Raw genomic sequence first — 11701 nt, 5'->3', positions numbered from 1 at the left:
GCTTCCTTTCCTTCTGCTGCCTTGTGTTCATACGCGTTTATCCATTGCCCGATCATATATTGAACACGAGAATGCCATTAAAAGCCCTAATTTCATTTAAGATTGTGAAAGGAAAAATTCAGGAGAGAGAGAGAGAGAGAGAGAGAGAGAGAATTATTTTCTTTTTTATTTTTCTTTTAATTATGAAAATATTTAAATAAATAAATAAACTGAAAAAAACAAAAAAGAAGGGTAAAATCGTCATTACAAAATTTTTTAAAGTAAATTGGACCAAACTCGCAACAAAATGAAAACTCTAGACCTGTGGTGCTAGTCCAAAACTTTTTGGACCAAAGTGACAATTTTCAGCAAACCACAGGGACCATTTGTGCAGTTTTGTCTATGCAAAATAATAATAAATCTAAAGGAAAGATCATGCATCAAATATGATGTAAGAGGTACAAGTATTAGTACATGACCCACAATCACCCAACCTCTCTCTCTCTCTCTCTCTCTCTCTCTCTCTATATATATATATATATATATATATATATATATATATATATATATATATATATATATATATATCGGCATGTGGAATCAAGAATAAGCCCTAGAACATGGTTTTATCAAGTCCATCCTCACTTCTTTCCCAAATCCCTTAAAACTTCCAAGTTCATCTTCATTTTGATCATATGATATCTACACTCAATATATGGGAAAACCTAAAGTTTTTTCAATCTTATTTTTATTTGTTTGTCTAGAAGCAAACTTCCCTAATGAAGCCATCGACTTGTATATGTTAACCAGAAAAATGGTGTTTTCCTTTCCATTGCTTCGTTTAATTTACTCATAAAATGTTTGTTTTCATATGGTTAGCACAGTAAAGTGTAGTAAAGTGTATGAATCATTTGTTTACGTTATTAGTTTGGGAAATGAGAGTATGATTTGGAGATTTATTTGGAAAGGTGGTGAGGACAAGAAAAATTATTTGGGTGGCGTGGGACTTGGTCACGCGGCCCAAGAACATGGTAGTTTTGGAGTGGTTGTCTTAACTACTTCAACTTGGCTCTTATTACGAAATGGTGGTGGAGGTTAAAAGAAGGGAACAAATGATATTTGGTTCAAATATATCAAATTTACTCATAATGTCTTTTCGATAGTAAGATTATTGCAAAGAAAACGATTTCGGGTGTGTGACATGGTATCTCAAAAAATTGAAGATGAATTTGAAAATTATGGTATTTCCCTTCATAGTATTTTCGGTATAATTATGAGCATTGGGAACAATACTTTATTTTGGAAAGATAATTAGTATGGTAGCCTACCTTTTAAAGTGTTGTATCTTAACATCTATGTTGTCGAGTATATCAAAAACTGCTTTGTGGCGGATAGACTCACTATAGGGGATGTAACGTCCCAAAAATCATGCCCAAAAATTTCATTTTTAATTCATAAATAAAACCACAGCAATCAAAATTATTTCATCAAAACATAAGTGATAGTATCTCAGAACATCATTTCAAAAAATCGCATCAAAACACATGTCCGAATATCATAGTAAAACATCCCAGGCTAAACGTTGTGGTGTGTGCAATGCAGTCATTCCGAGCTCTTCCCCTTGCTAGCGGAAGTACCTGAAACCAAAACTGAAAACTATAAGCACGAAGCTTAGTGAGTCTCCCCAAACTACCACATACCATATAGGAGATACGGACCCCGCCCACAATCAAGGAAATACAGGCCCCGCCCACACTTAGCTACTATGAGATACGGGCCCCGCCCACACTCAGCTAAGTATGAGATACGGGCCCCGCCCACACTCAGCTACTATGAAATATGGGCCCCGCCCACACTCGGCTAACTATGAGATACGGGCCCCGCCCATACTTGGCTAACTATGAGATACGCCCCCCCCCCCCACACACACACACAGCTACTAAACATACATACAAGTATCACACAGACAACAAGTATAACTAAATCTATCAATCAGTCATATATCTATACTCAAATAATGTTATGAGATACGGGCCTCGCTCACACTCGGCTAACTGTGAGATAAGGGCCTCGCCCACACTCGACTACTAATCATACAAATAACATATATGGGCCGGCCTTGGTGCCTTCGGCCCGTTCAAACCATGAGGAAACTCACCTCACTGTCGGATGATAGTTGAGACGTCTCTGCCCAAAATCAGCTCTACTCACTCCCTGAATCAAAACAACCCCTTAGATTTCATTCCTTACTCATAATAACTATTGTCAAGTCAAGGTCAGGTCAAAGTCAACGCTCCGAGTTGACTCAACTCGTCGAGTTCTCTTGAATCACAGAATCGCGAAATCGCGACCTAACTCGTTGAGTTTTCCTCCAACTCGCCGAGTTCCTCCTTCTCAACAGAAACGAGACTTTCCTAGTACAAATCGTCGAGTTCCCTTGTGGACTCGCTGAGTTCCATTAACAGAATCGGGAATGTTCGACCCAACTCGTCGAGTTCTTCTATGAACTCGTCGAGTTCCTAGCATTTCTAGACTATTCAGCCCTTTCTTCAGATCTAAGGTTCCAAAATATAGATCTACATTGCTTCCATGGCATATTTTTGTAAAGTTGACAACTTGATGGTTTTGCATGCCTCAAATGGACCCAATCTCAAGATATAGCAACCTACTTCTATGAACATAGTCTTTTCTTGGACAAGAACGAGTTTAGGACCCCTTTTGTGATTCTAAGGACCAAATAACACTGAGAATGGGGTTTTGTAGCATTCGAACTATGATGCTTATCATGCTTCCAACAATAGGGTCAACAACACCCATAAAACAAGACTAAGAGAGATCTAAGCTATTAATCATCAAGTTTGGGACTTTTTACCTCAGAAACTTGCCAAAGATGGGCGAGATCCCAGATCTAGTGCTTCCCTTCAAGCTCAATGACCTTCTAGTTCTTCCAAACCCTTCACCAAGCACAAAAACACATAAAATTTCACTCAAAACCTTAAGTTTCTCACCAAGGAGATCACAATACGATTTAGGGTTTCAGGGAGGCTGATGAAAGGCTGAGGGAAGAGATTAAGTCCTTTAAATAGGGTGAAAACCCCTGGAAATTAGGGTTTCATCCCAGTTGGTCTGCTCGTCGAGTTGAGGCCTCTCAACTCGTCGAGTAGGCTACTTAAATTACGCGGTTCTGACAATCTCTATTTGACGAGTTTGGGGCTTCCAACTCGTCGAGTTGCTTTACAAATATGAATAAATTATAAATTAAATGCGTACCAGGAACTAGGCGTTACAAGGGATGTTGAGAATTTACCAATTTAGTGAGTGGTTTAGGCTGCTAAGGAAAGGGAGAGAGGCAAGGCAATTGCCTGATTTGGTCAACAATGTGGTTGATTTTCGATTCTCCACTAATACTGATAAATTGAGATGGTTGTGGGACAACCCGGGCCAGTTTTTTGTCAAGTCATTAAGGTTTCTCATGGCTTATTTGGCCATGGGGGAATGCTGATGAATTTAAATAATGTTACGTGGATTCCTTTAAAAGTGAATTGCTTCATATGACGTCTTTTCAAAAACAAAATTCCTCTTTCCTCGTGATATGTAGAATCCAGTTTTAAATTTATAAGTTGATTTCACCAGTTTTAGGGACTATTACACAGTTGGGCAAGTGTACCCAATTATTTAGTGGTATTGATTTGGTAAGACCTAGTTGTCGAACTCTCGGGGAACTGGTCTAATTTAGTTCGAATATTCTGAGTAACATTTAAACTAAATACAATAAAGTAAAAGGGGGATTTAATTAACTAAGAAACAGAACGAACAAAAGCAAATAAAAGCTAAAGAAATATGATTCGGAAACAGGTAAATAAAGGTACTTTTACTTAGACTTGATTACACCCTTCAGATATGGTTGATTTCTTTGTTGTTCAATGGATATTACTTGTTTTTTCACAAATTACTAACAAAGTTAAGCCTTTTGGTTCAATTCTAACCCTAATGATACAAGGACATTAACTTAATGGCCATGATATTAATTAATCCATAATACCAGTATTTTGTTTATATCATGCAAGACTCGATCTTTATTGATCTCAATGGTCATGAAAATCAATCAATGCACAAAATGGTCATCTATTGAAATTTTGTTGGAATATGGTGCCCACAGTCACAATAATTGGTAATATTACTATTAATAGTAGCGTTCTTTTGGGTTACATGCTAGGATAGAAATAAGCAACTGGTGACACGAGAAAATTGTAGGGACATTGTTTGTTAATTAATTAAGTATTTAACTAATTAAATGAAATCTTGTGATCTAGAAGGTTCTAGATAAAAGAAATTGAAAGTCGGATAATTACCAAAGATATGGATAATTATTCTGTGACCAAATAATTATCCTTTAAGGGTTTTAATCCTTCCCTATAAATAGAGGGGTCCTAGGTCGGATGTGATGACATAATTCTTTCTAGAAAAACCCTAGTATTCGGCAGAACCATCTCTTTCTCAAAACCCTAAACCTCAGTCGTATACGTGGCGCATAGCCTTCGATTTCGTCTTCTGATTTGTGGCATTCAAGGTGTTCATCCACGGGGGTGCATTCAGATGTCCCTGGTATGTTCCTTGGGTGCAAGTACGAAAGATGATCTCTCTGTTGGGCTCTTAGCACTCATTATTCAATCAAGATTTGGAAAGGTTTCAATGACTACAAAGGTATGTATTATAGTTTCCTTCTCGTTATGTTTTAGTTGTAAATGATTGGTTGAAAATCGATCTATGTCTGGTTTATGAGGTTACTATTTTAGTTGCTTCCGTTGTGCGCCTTTGTGGCCTTTTAGATCCCTCATAACCCAACAAATTCACATACATTAAAGTTTATTACTTTATTAACCTAACCGTAGGATTTGGTTCTTCACTAATCATAATTGTCAATGGTCATGATCAACTATGATTCAAGCAAACACAATCATATTGGTCATTTAGACTATATTAACTCAACAATGGGCAATAAAGATACAAACTTTAACACATATAGATCTTTGAACAAACAAGCTAGATAAATTAAACAACTAGTAATACCCAAATAGTAATCAAACCAAAACTTTAAGGTTCCTGTACATCTAATCAAAAGTGTAACGCCCCGACTCTCAGGTATTGACTTTATAGCTTTGTTCCATATTTGAAAGGTCTACTCGACGAGTCGTATGCCCTGACTCGCCGAGTAGGAACGTTTTCAGGCCGCGTGTTTTAGTGACCAACTCGTCGAGTCGAAGGCAGGACTCGACGAGTAGGAGCTGCAGGGTGAAACCCTAATTTCCGGGGAATTGCACCCTATTTAAAGGATCATTTGCCCCTTAGCCACCCCTTACAGCATATTGAGAGTCCAGAAACCCTAATTTTTGAGTGTGCTTCATTCTTGTGTGATCTCCAAGCTTAGAAGGTGCTTTGCAAGGAGAAGCCTTGAAGTATAAGAGGAATAGTGCAAGAGGAGTTGGTGGATATGAATCTTCTGCTTCTTGACATCAGTTTGAAGGTAACAAGTTGTTACCTTGACCTTCTTTCCTTCTAGATCTCATTTTGTTAAAGATTAGGGCTTGTATTGCATGAGTGATAACCATTTTCAGGTATGGGATTGGATCTGGAGTTGCAACTCCAGATCTAAGCTTATCTTGACTTCCTTAGCCATAAAGTCTCCAACTTTAGCAAGTATAAACCCTCCGTGTTGAGCTAAACCCCATTATAAGCTTGGATTTTGCATTTTAAGCCTATAGAGCCTTGCATGCACGTAAAGGTTGCAACTTTAAGTGATAAACATGCCTTGGGAAGTTGGATCTGTAGTATGGAAGCTTGGGATGGCTTAAAAAGCATCTGTATGGATAAAGGACTGAAGGGACTTGACGAGTTGCATGGCCAACTCGGTGAGTCCGATGAAGATTGTCGTGCAAGGACTAGTGCTTGGACTCGGCGAGTCAGTGGGGTGACTCGGCGAGTCAGCTAGGATTTTCCCGACTTCGGGATCATGCATGAACTCGACGAGTTGCAGGGAAACTCGACGAGTAGATGGGGAATTTCACGACTACTCGAGTTCTGGAAGGACCCGACGAGTCAGTGAACTGTACTCGGCGAGTCGGGTCAACATGGACTGTTGACCTTGATTATTGACTTGGACTTTGACCAAGGGTTGACTAGTTGACTTTCTGGGGTATTTTGGTAAATTGGAAATTTATGGAATGGCTACATGATGAATGTAGGTGGTGGAGCCCGTGGTTGTGTTACGAGAGTTTGAACTTATCTCTTCATCCGACATTTGCGAGGTGAGTTATCCTCACTATATCAACAGGGTCTAATGCACCAATGTCGGCCCTTATTGGATTAGTATCCGGATTATTTGCATGATATGTTATTGATCTGTTAGATCTGCATCCTGGTAATTAGGGTGGTGATATGTTAGTGACCGGTTGGGTCGGTATCCTGGTTATAGGATGTTGCTATGGTTGGTGATCTGTTAGATCGGTTTGACTGTTATATGCATGCTATTGTTTATATGATATCTATGTGCACATGATTGTTTTGTTTGGGGTTGGGTTGAGGCGGTCCTGCTTCGTGTTGTAGGCCAACATACCCAAGGCTGTCTGGATAGGTAGTAGGCCCTGCGAGGCGGTCCAGTCAGGCCGAAGGCCCGGTGAGCGGTCCGGATATACTGTAGGCCCTGCGAGGCGGTCCAGACGTGCCGAAGGCTCGGTGAGCGGTCCAGATAGGCTGAAGGCCTGCGAGGCGGTCCAGTCAGGCTGAAGGCTCATTTGCATGCTGTTTGCTTATATGTTATTGATATGTTTTTATGGCCTTGGTATTTTGGGGGTAACTCACTAAGCCTTCGAGCTTACATCTATTGATTCTTGTTTCAGGTACTTCTGGTGACCGCGGGAAGACGAAGACATGGTTGTACGACTCCTCATGATATTATGACTTTATGATTGATACTAGGATACTCTAATATTTACTATTTTGAAAACAACTTTGTAATGTTAAATGGTTTTGAAATGTTTTAAAAAGTTTAAATTTGGCATGATTTTTATGAGTGTTACAAAAAGAAAAATGCTTTTTATACCAAAATCGAAAACAAGAACACAAAATCAAAAACAAGAACACAAAGAATTCAGGGAAGCATGTTACACATAGATAGTGAAGCAAACCAAATGAATTCCCTTATGATTATGCTCTCGATCATTTAGATTCCTGCTCCTATTTACACATAGATAGTGAAGCAAAGCAAACATATGATGTGTATTTTCGATGGCTTTTCTAAAACCTGTATTTTAGGTCAAGGTTATAAGCATATTTAAAGATTTTTTTCCCGAAGTAATAACATGACATGTAATCTTGAAGGACGTAACATATAGGTAAGAGTTTCCGTGTATAACACGAATTCATGCAGCTCATCAAGCCGCAAAATAGAAAAAGCTGCAAAATAAGTATCATGTATCTTTAAAGGCATCAAAATATAGCTCAAAACATTAATACATGACACGAAATATATGTATGAAATAAGCAATATCACCTAGTGTTTGCCTTGTAGAGGTATTGTCATGACCTCGACTCTCTGCATTTTTTTAATCAATATGATGATTTGGTTGATCATGTGTTTTTTTTTGTGCTTGTGCTATATCGGTTTGGAGATAGTTTTGTGATTGTTCCTCTATTTTACCTTCTTTTCCATTTGATAGATTAGATCTTATTAACGTGTTGATAGCTCTTTGTGGAAGTAAAATGTGTGTTATGTTGAGAAGTTCCTTTGTTTATTTGGTGTAACATCCCAAAAATCATCCCAAGATTTTCATTTTTAAACCATTTCAAAATCCATAATTCTCACAAAACATAGTTTCCAAAACCATAAGTATAAATCGGAGTATCCTAAAATCATAAGTCAAATAAATATCATGGATGATGTGTACTATCACACCTTCGCCTTGTCCATGTCATGTGATGTAGTTGAAACCATAAAATCAAACTGTAAGCTAAAGCTTAGTGAGTTCCTCCAAAATACCCCACACAACAAAAAAAATATATATACATTGCATGCTGGGTCCATAGTCTCCCGACTGGATTTTCCTTGACCCACAGTCTCCCGACTAGATTGCCCCTCTGTCCCATATTTTCCTGACTGGATTTCCACTGGCTCGTAATCTCTTGACTGGATTGCCCTAGGTTTGTTGGCCTACAATACAAAGTAGTACCGCCTTAACCCACCCACACTATGTCGACATATGCAACAGATAAACATATAACCAACAAGTACAGGTAATCATAAAGATCTACTAATCTAACATATAACCAGCGAATACAGGTAATCATACATATCTACCAATCTAATATAACATCATCCTATATACCAGGATACATAACCTAGTGGGTCAACATTGGTAGCTTCGACCCACGAGTACAGTGAGGAAAACTCGCCTCACACTCTGAAATATAGTTGAACTGATCACTGCTCTGAACACTGCCTCTACAGGTCACCTATACAATAAACAGGGACCCAATCTCAATCTACTATTCCAATTACCCCAAATGACCTAAAGTCAAATGTCGTCAAAGTCAACGGTCAAAACTCAATGGTCAACATCAGACCGAGTACGCCCTACGTACTTCAGCTCTACACATGGCGTAGAGTCTTATTGCAGAATACGATGTTCAACCAGGCTATGCGCTACGTAACCTTAAGTACGCCCTACGTACTCATGTTGAATCCAAACTCTCCATTAAGTGCTTAATATAGAAAGGCATTACGTCCAACTCTCATATATGGTCTAAATAAATGTCTTAAGTGATAAAATTACAAACTTTATGCACTTACATGTCTTATCAAGGCTCAAGAACAAACCTTAATCTTATAACAACTTTTAAGGGTCTCAAACTCATGCATGGATAGTTGGATATGGCCAAAACACCATTTTTATGTCTTAATAGCCTTAATAACTTATGGAATTGCACTCTACAAGGTCTAGAGTCATTTATACTTAAATGGACCAAAATAGTGGGACAAAATGGCATATCATCCTCATTTAAGCTAGATCTAACAGTGGAAGCATAAAGGTACAAACTTTATACCTTCTGGAGATGAATGAGGGAGAAGAACTTCCAGATCGAAGGTTGATTCAGGTTTCCAAGCACCACTATCACCTTCTTCTTTCTTAAAAAACACCCAAATCACTCTTTTAAACTCACAATACACTAAAATGGGGTTAGGGTTTCAAGGGAACGTTTAGGGGAAATGAAGGATGAGAATGGAAGGGTTTCATGAAAGTTAAGGTGCTTAAATAGGGCTCAAAACCCCGAATTTAGGTTTGGGCTATGGCCAAGTATGCCATGCGTAATACTATCTACGTCCCATGTAGTTCATTAAAGTCTCGCGTCACTGTTCACCCTCTACGTGATGCGTAGAGGCCATCTACGCCATGCGTAGATCAAGAACTCCACATTTCAATTAAAAAGATAAGAGAATGAATTACCTACAAGGACCGGGTGTTACAATTCTCCCCCACTTGAATTAGACTTTGTCCTCAAAGTCCTCAGCTGCAAATAACTCTGGTTAGTGCTCCCGCATCTCCGCCTCGGGTTCCCATGTCCACTCGGAACCCTTCCGATGTTGCCACTGGACCTTGACTAAAGGTACCACCTTGTTGCGAAAGGCCTTCGTCTTCCTGTCTAGAATCACTATCGGTCTCTCTACATCATTCAAGCGCTCATCAACCTGAATGTCATCCAAAGGGATCCTCGTTGAATCGTCAACCATACACTGATGGGTTTGAGCCAAAAGAACATCCTATGTGCTCATGCAAACCCTAATGCTTGGATCTATGTTTCTCTATTGTACATGCAATTCATCCAAGACTCAAGAACCCTAATCTAGCATATGCATTTCAAAATTATCACATAAGAGCAGATCTAGATGATTACCTCTTCTTCAATGGCTTGAATCTTCTTGTCTTTGGAGCTTAGAGTCACAAGTGTCACTCCTCTAATGGCTTACAAACACCACAAGCAAGAGAATGACTTATGAGAAGGAGGAGGAGCACCAAAAATGACCTAGGGTTCTTCCAAGAGAGTTCACCACGTTTTTGGGGCCATAGGGGGCTTTATATTAGAGCTGGCAAAAACTGACCCAACCCACTAACCCAACCCGAAATTAGCAGGTTGGGTTGAGATTTTCAACCCATTTATGTTAAATGGGTCAACCCGTCTAACCCATTTAATTAAATAGGTTGGGTCGGGTAAAAACTATCAACCCGTTTTCAACCCACCAACCCATTTAACTTTAATTTATATTAAATTTAATTTATATTAAAATATTATCATGTATTAATCTACATATTAGTTTATAAATTACAATGTTTGTATTATTATTTATGTTTTAAAAAAATAGAATCCTAATTTCTACCTTTTTGCTTGGCGCCGACATCACTAACCACTCTAAAAAATCTCTTAGAAATTACATATCTTTAATGTTATTTGAATAATTTCTTTGTATATGTGAATTGTGATTGTGCTTTTGTCATACATTGAAATTTTATTTAAGTTTATAACTAATTTAAGTGGTGTAATCTTTAGTTAATTTATTTATTCTTTTTATTTTAAATGGGTCAACCCAAATTTAACCAATTTATTTAATCGGTTGGTTTGGGAATTACATAAACGGGTCAACCCGGTGACAACCCATTTATCTGAAAGGTTGGGTTGGGTTGAAATTTTCAACCCAATTAATAAATGGGTTGAACCCGAACCCAACCCAGGTCGACCCATTGCCACCTCTACTTTATATAGTGAGGCTATTAGGGTTTTTCAACTAGGAAACCCTAATTTGACTGCTTAGGCCCTAAGCAGTCCATGGACTCCCTTTAGAACACCCCTTGGACGAATTCCTTATGGGCTTCCCATAGAATTCGTCCAGCCTATGTTCCAAGGTGATCCATAGCCCAATTGCAATTATCTTATAATTACAATTCCAGTCCCCTAAGTTTAATTAATGTCTTTTAGTCACAAAACTAACTATCAATTAATTCTTGACTAATATTAATTAAACAATATGATTTCTCCTTTAATATATTATTCATATAATATATTAATAAATCATAATTAATCCTTTTTCTCCATAAATCATCCTATCAATTTGCTTTGGTGAAGGCAACCCAAAAGGACCATGCACAACCGGGTCAAGTACATACCAAATATAGTTACGGGCTTAGACACTAATCCAACACACACTTCTAGAGCTGAGAAACATAGAAGGTATTGTGAATCTGACTAAGCTTCTTAGAAAAATCAAATCGATAGGCCACCTTGCCTACTCTAGCTACCACCCGGGAGTGGTCCGATAAATCGGGGCCCTAACTTGCCCCTCTTTCTAAAGCGTATAACTCCCTTCCAAGGTGATACCTTCAACTTGCCCCTCTGACTGATTTGCTTGGTGAGCTCAGTCATCTGGAGGACCACCTCAGTCCTACCCATGAAACTGTGGCCGACCTCTCCCAACAAACTGGTGTACGACACTTCCTTCCATAGAGAAGCTCAAAAGATAGTGCACCAATACTAGAATGATAACTATTGTTGTAAGAAAACTCGGCCGGAGAACTCTCCCGAATGGCAAGAAAATGGGCACTCATGGTCAAACAGTCGATAATAACCCAAATCACATCAAACCCCTTGGTCGTCCTCAGCAAACTTGGTGATGAAA

This window comes from Lactuca virosa, chromosome 1 (genome assembly GCF_052849685.1).
Source record: "Lactuca virosa cultivar CGN04683 chromosome 1, Lactuca_virosa_CGN04683_v6, whole genome shotgun sequence".
In the NCBI taxonomy this organism is placed as follows: Eukaryota; Viridiplantae; Streptophyta; class Magnoliopsida; order Asterales; family Asteraceae; genus Lactuca; species Lactuca virosa.
This window is presented reverse-complemented; position numbering follows the sequence as displayed.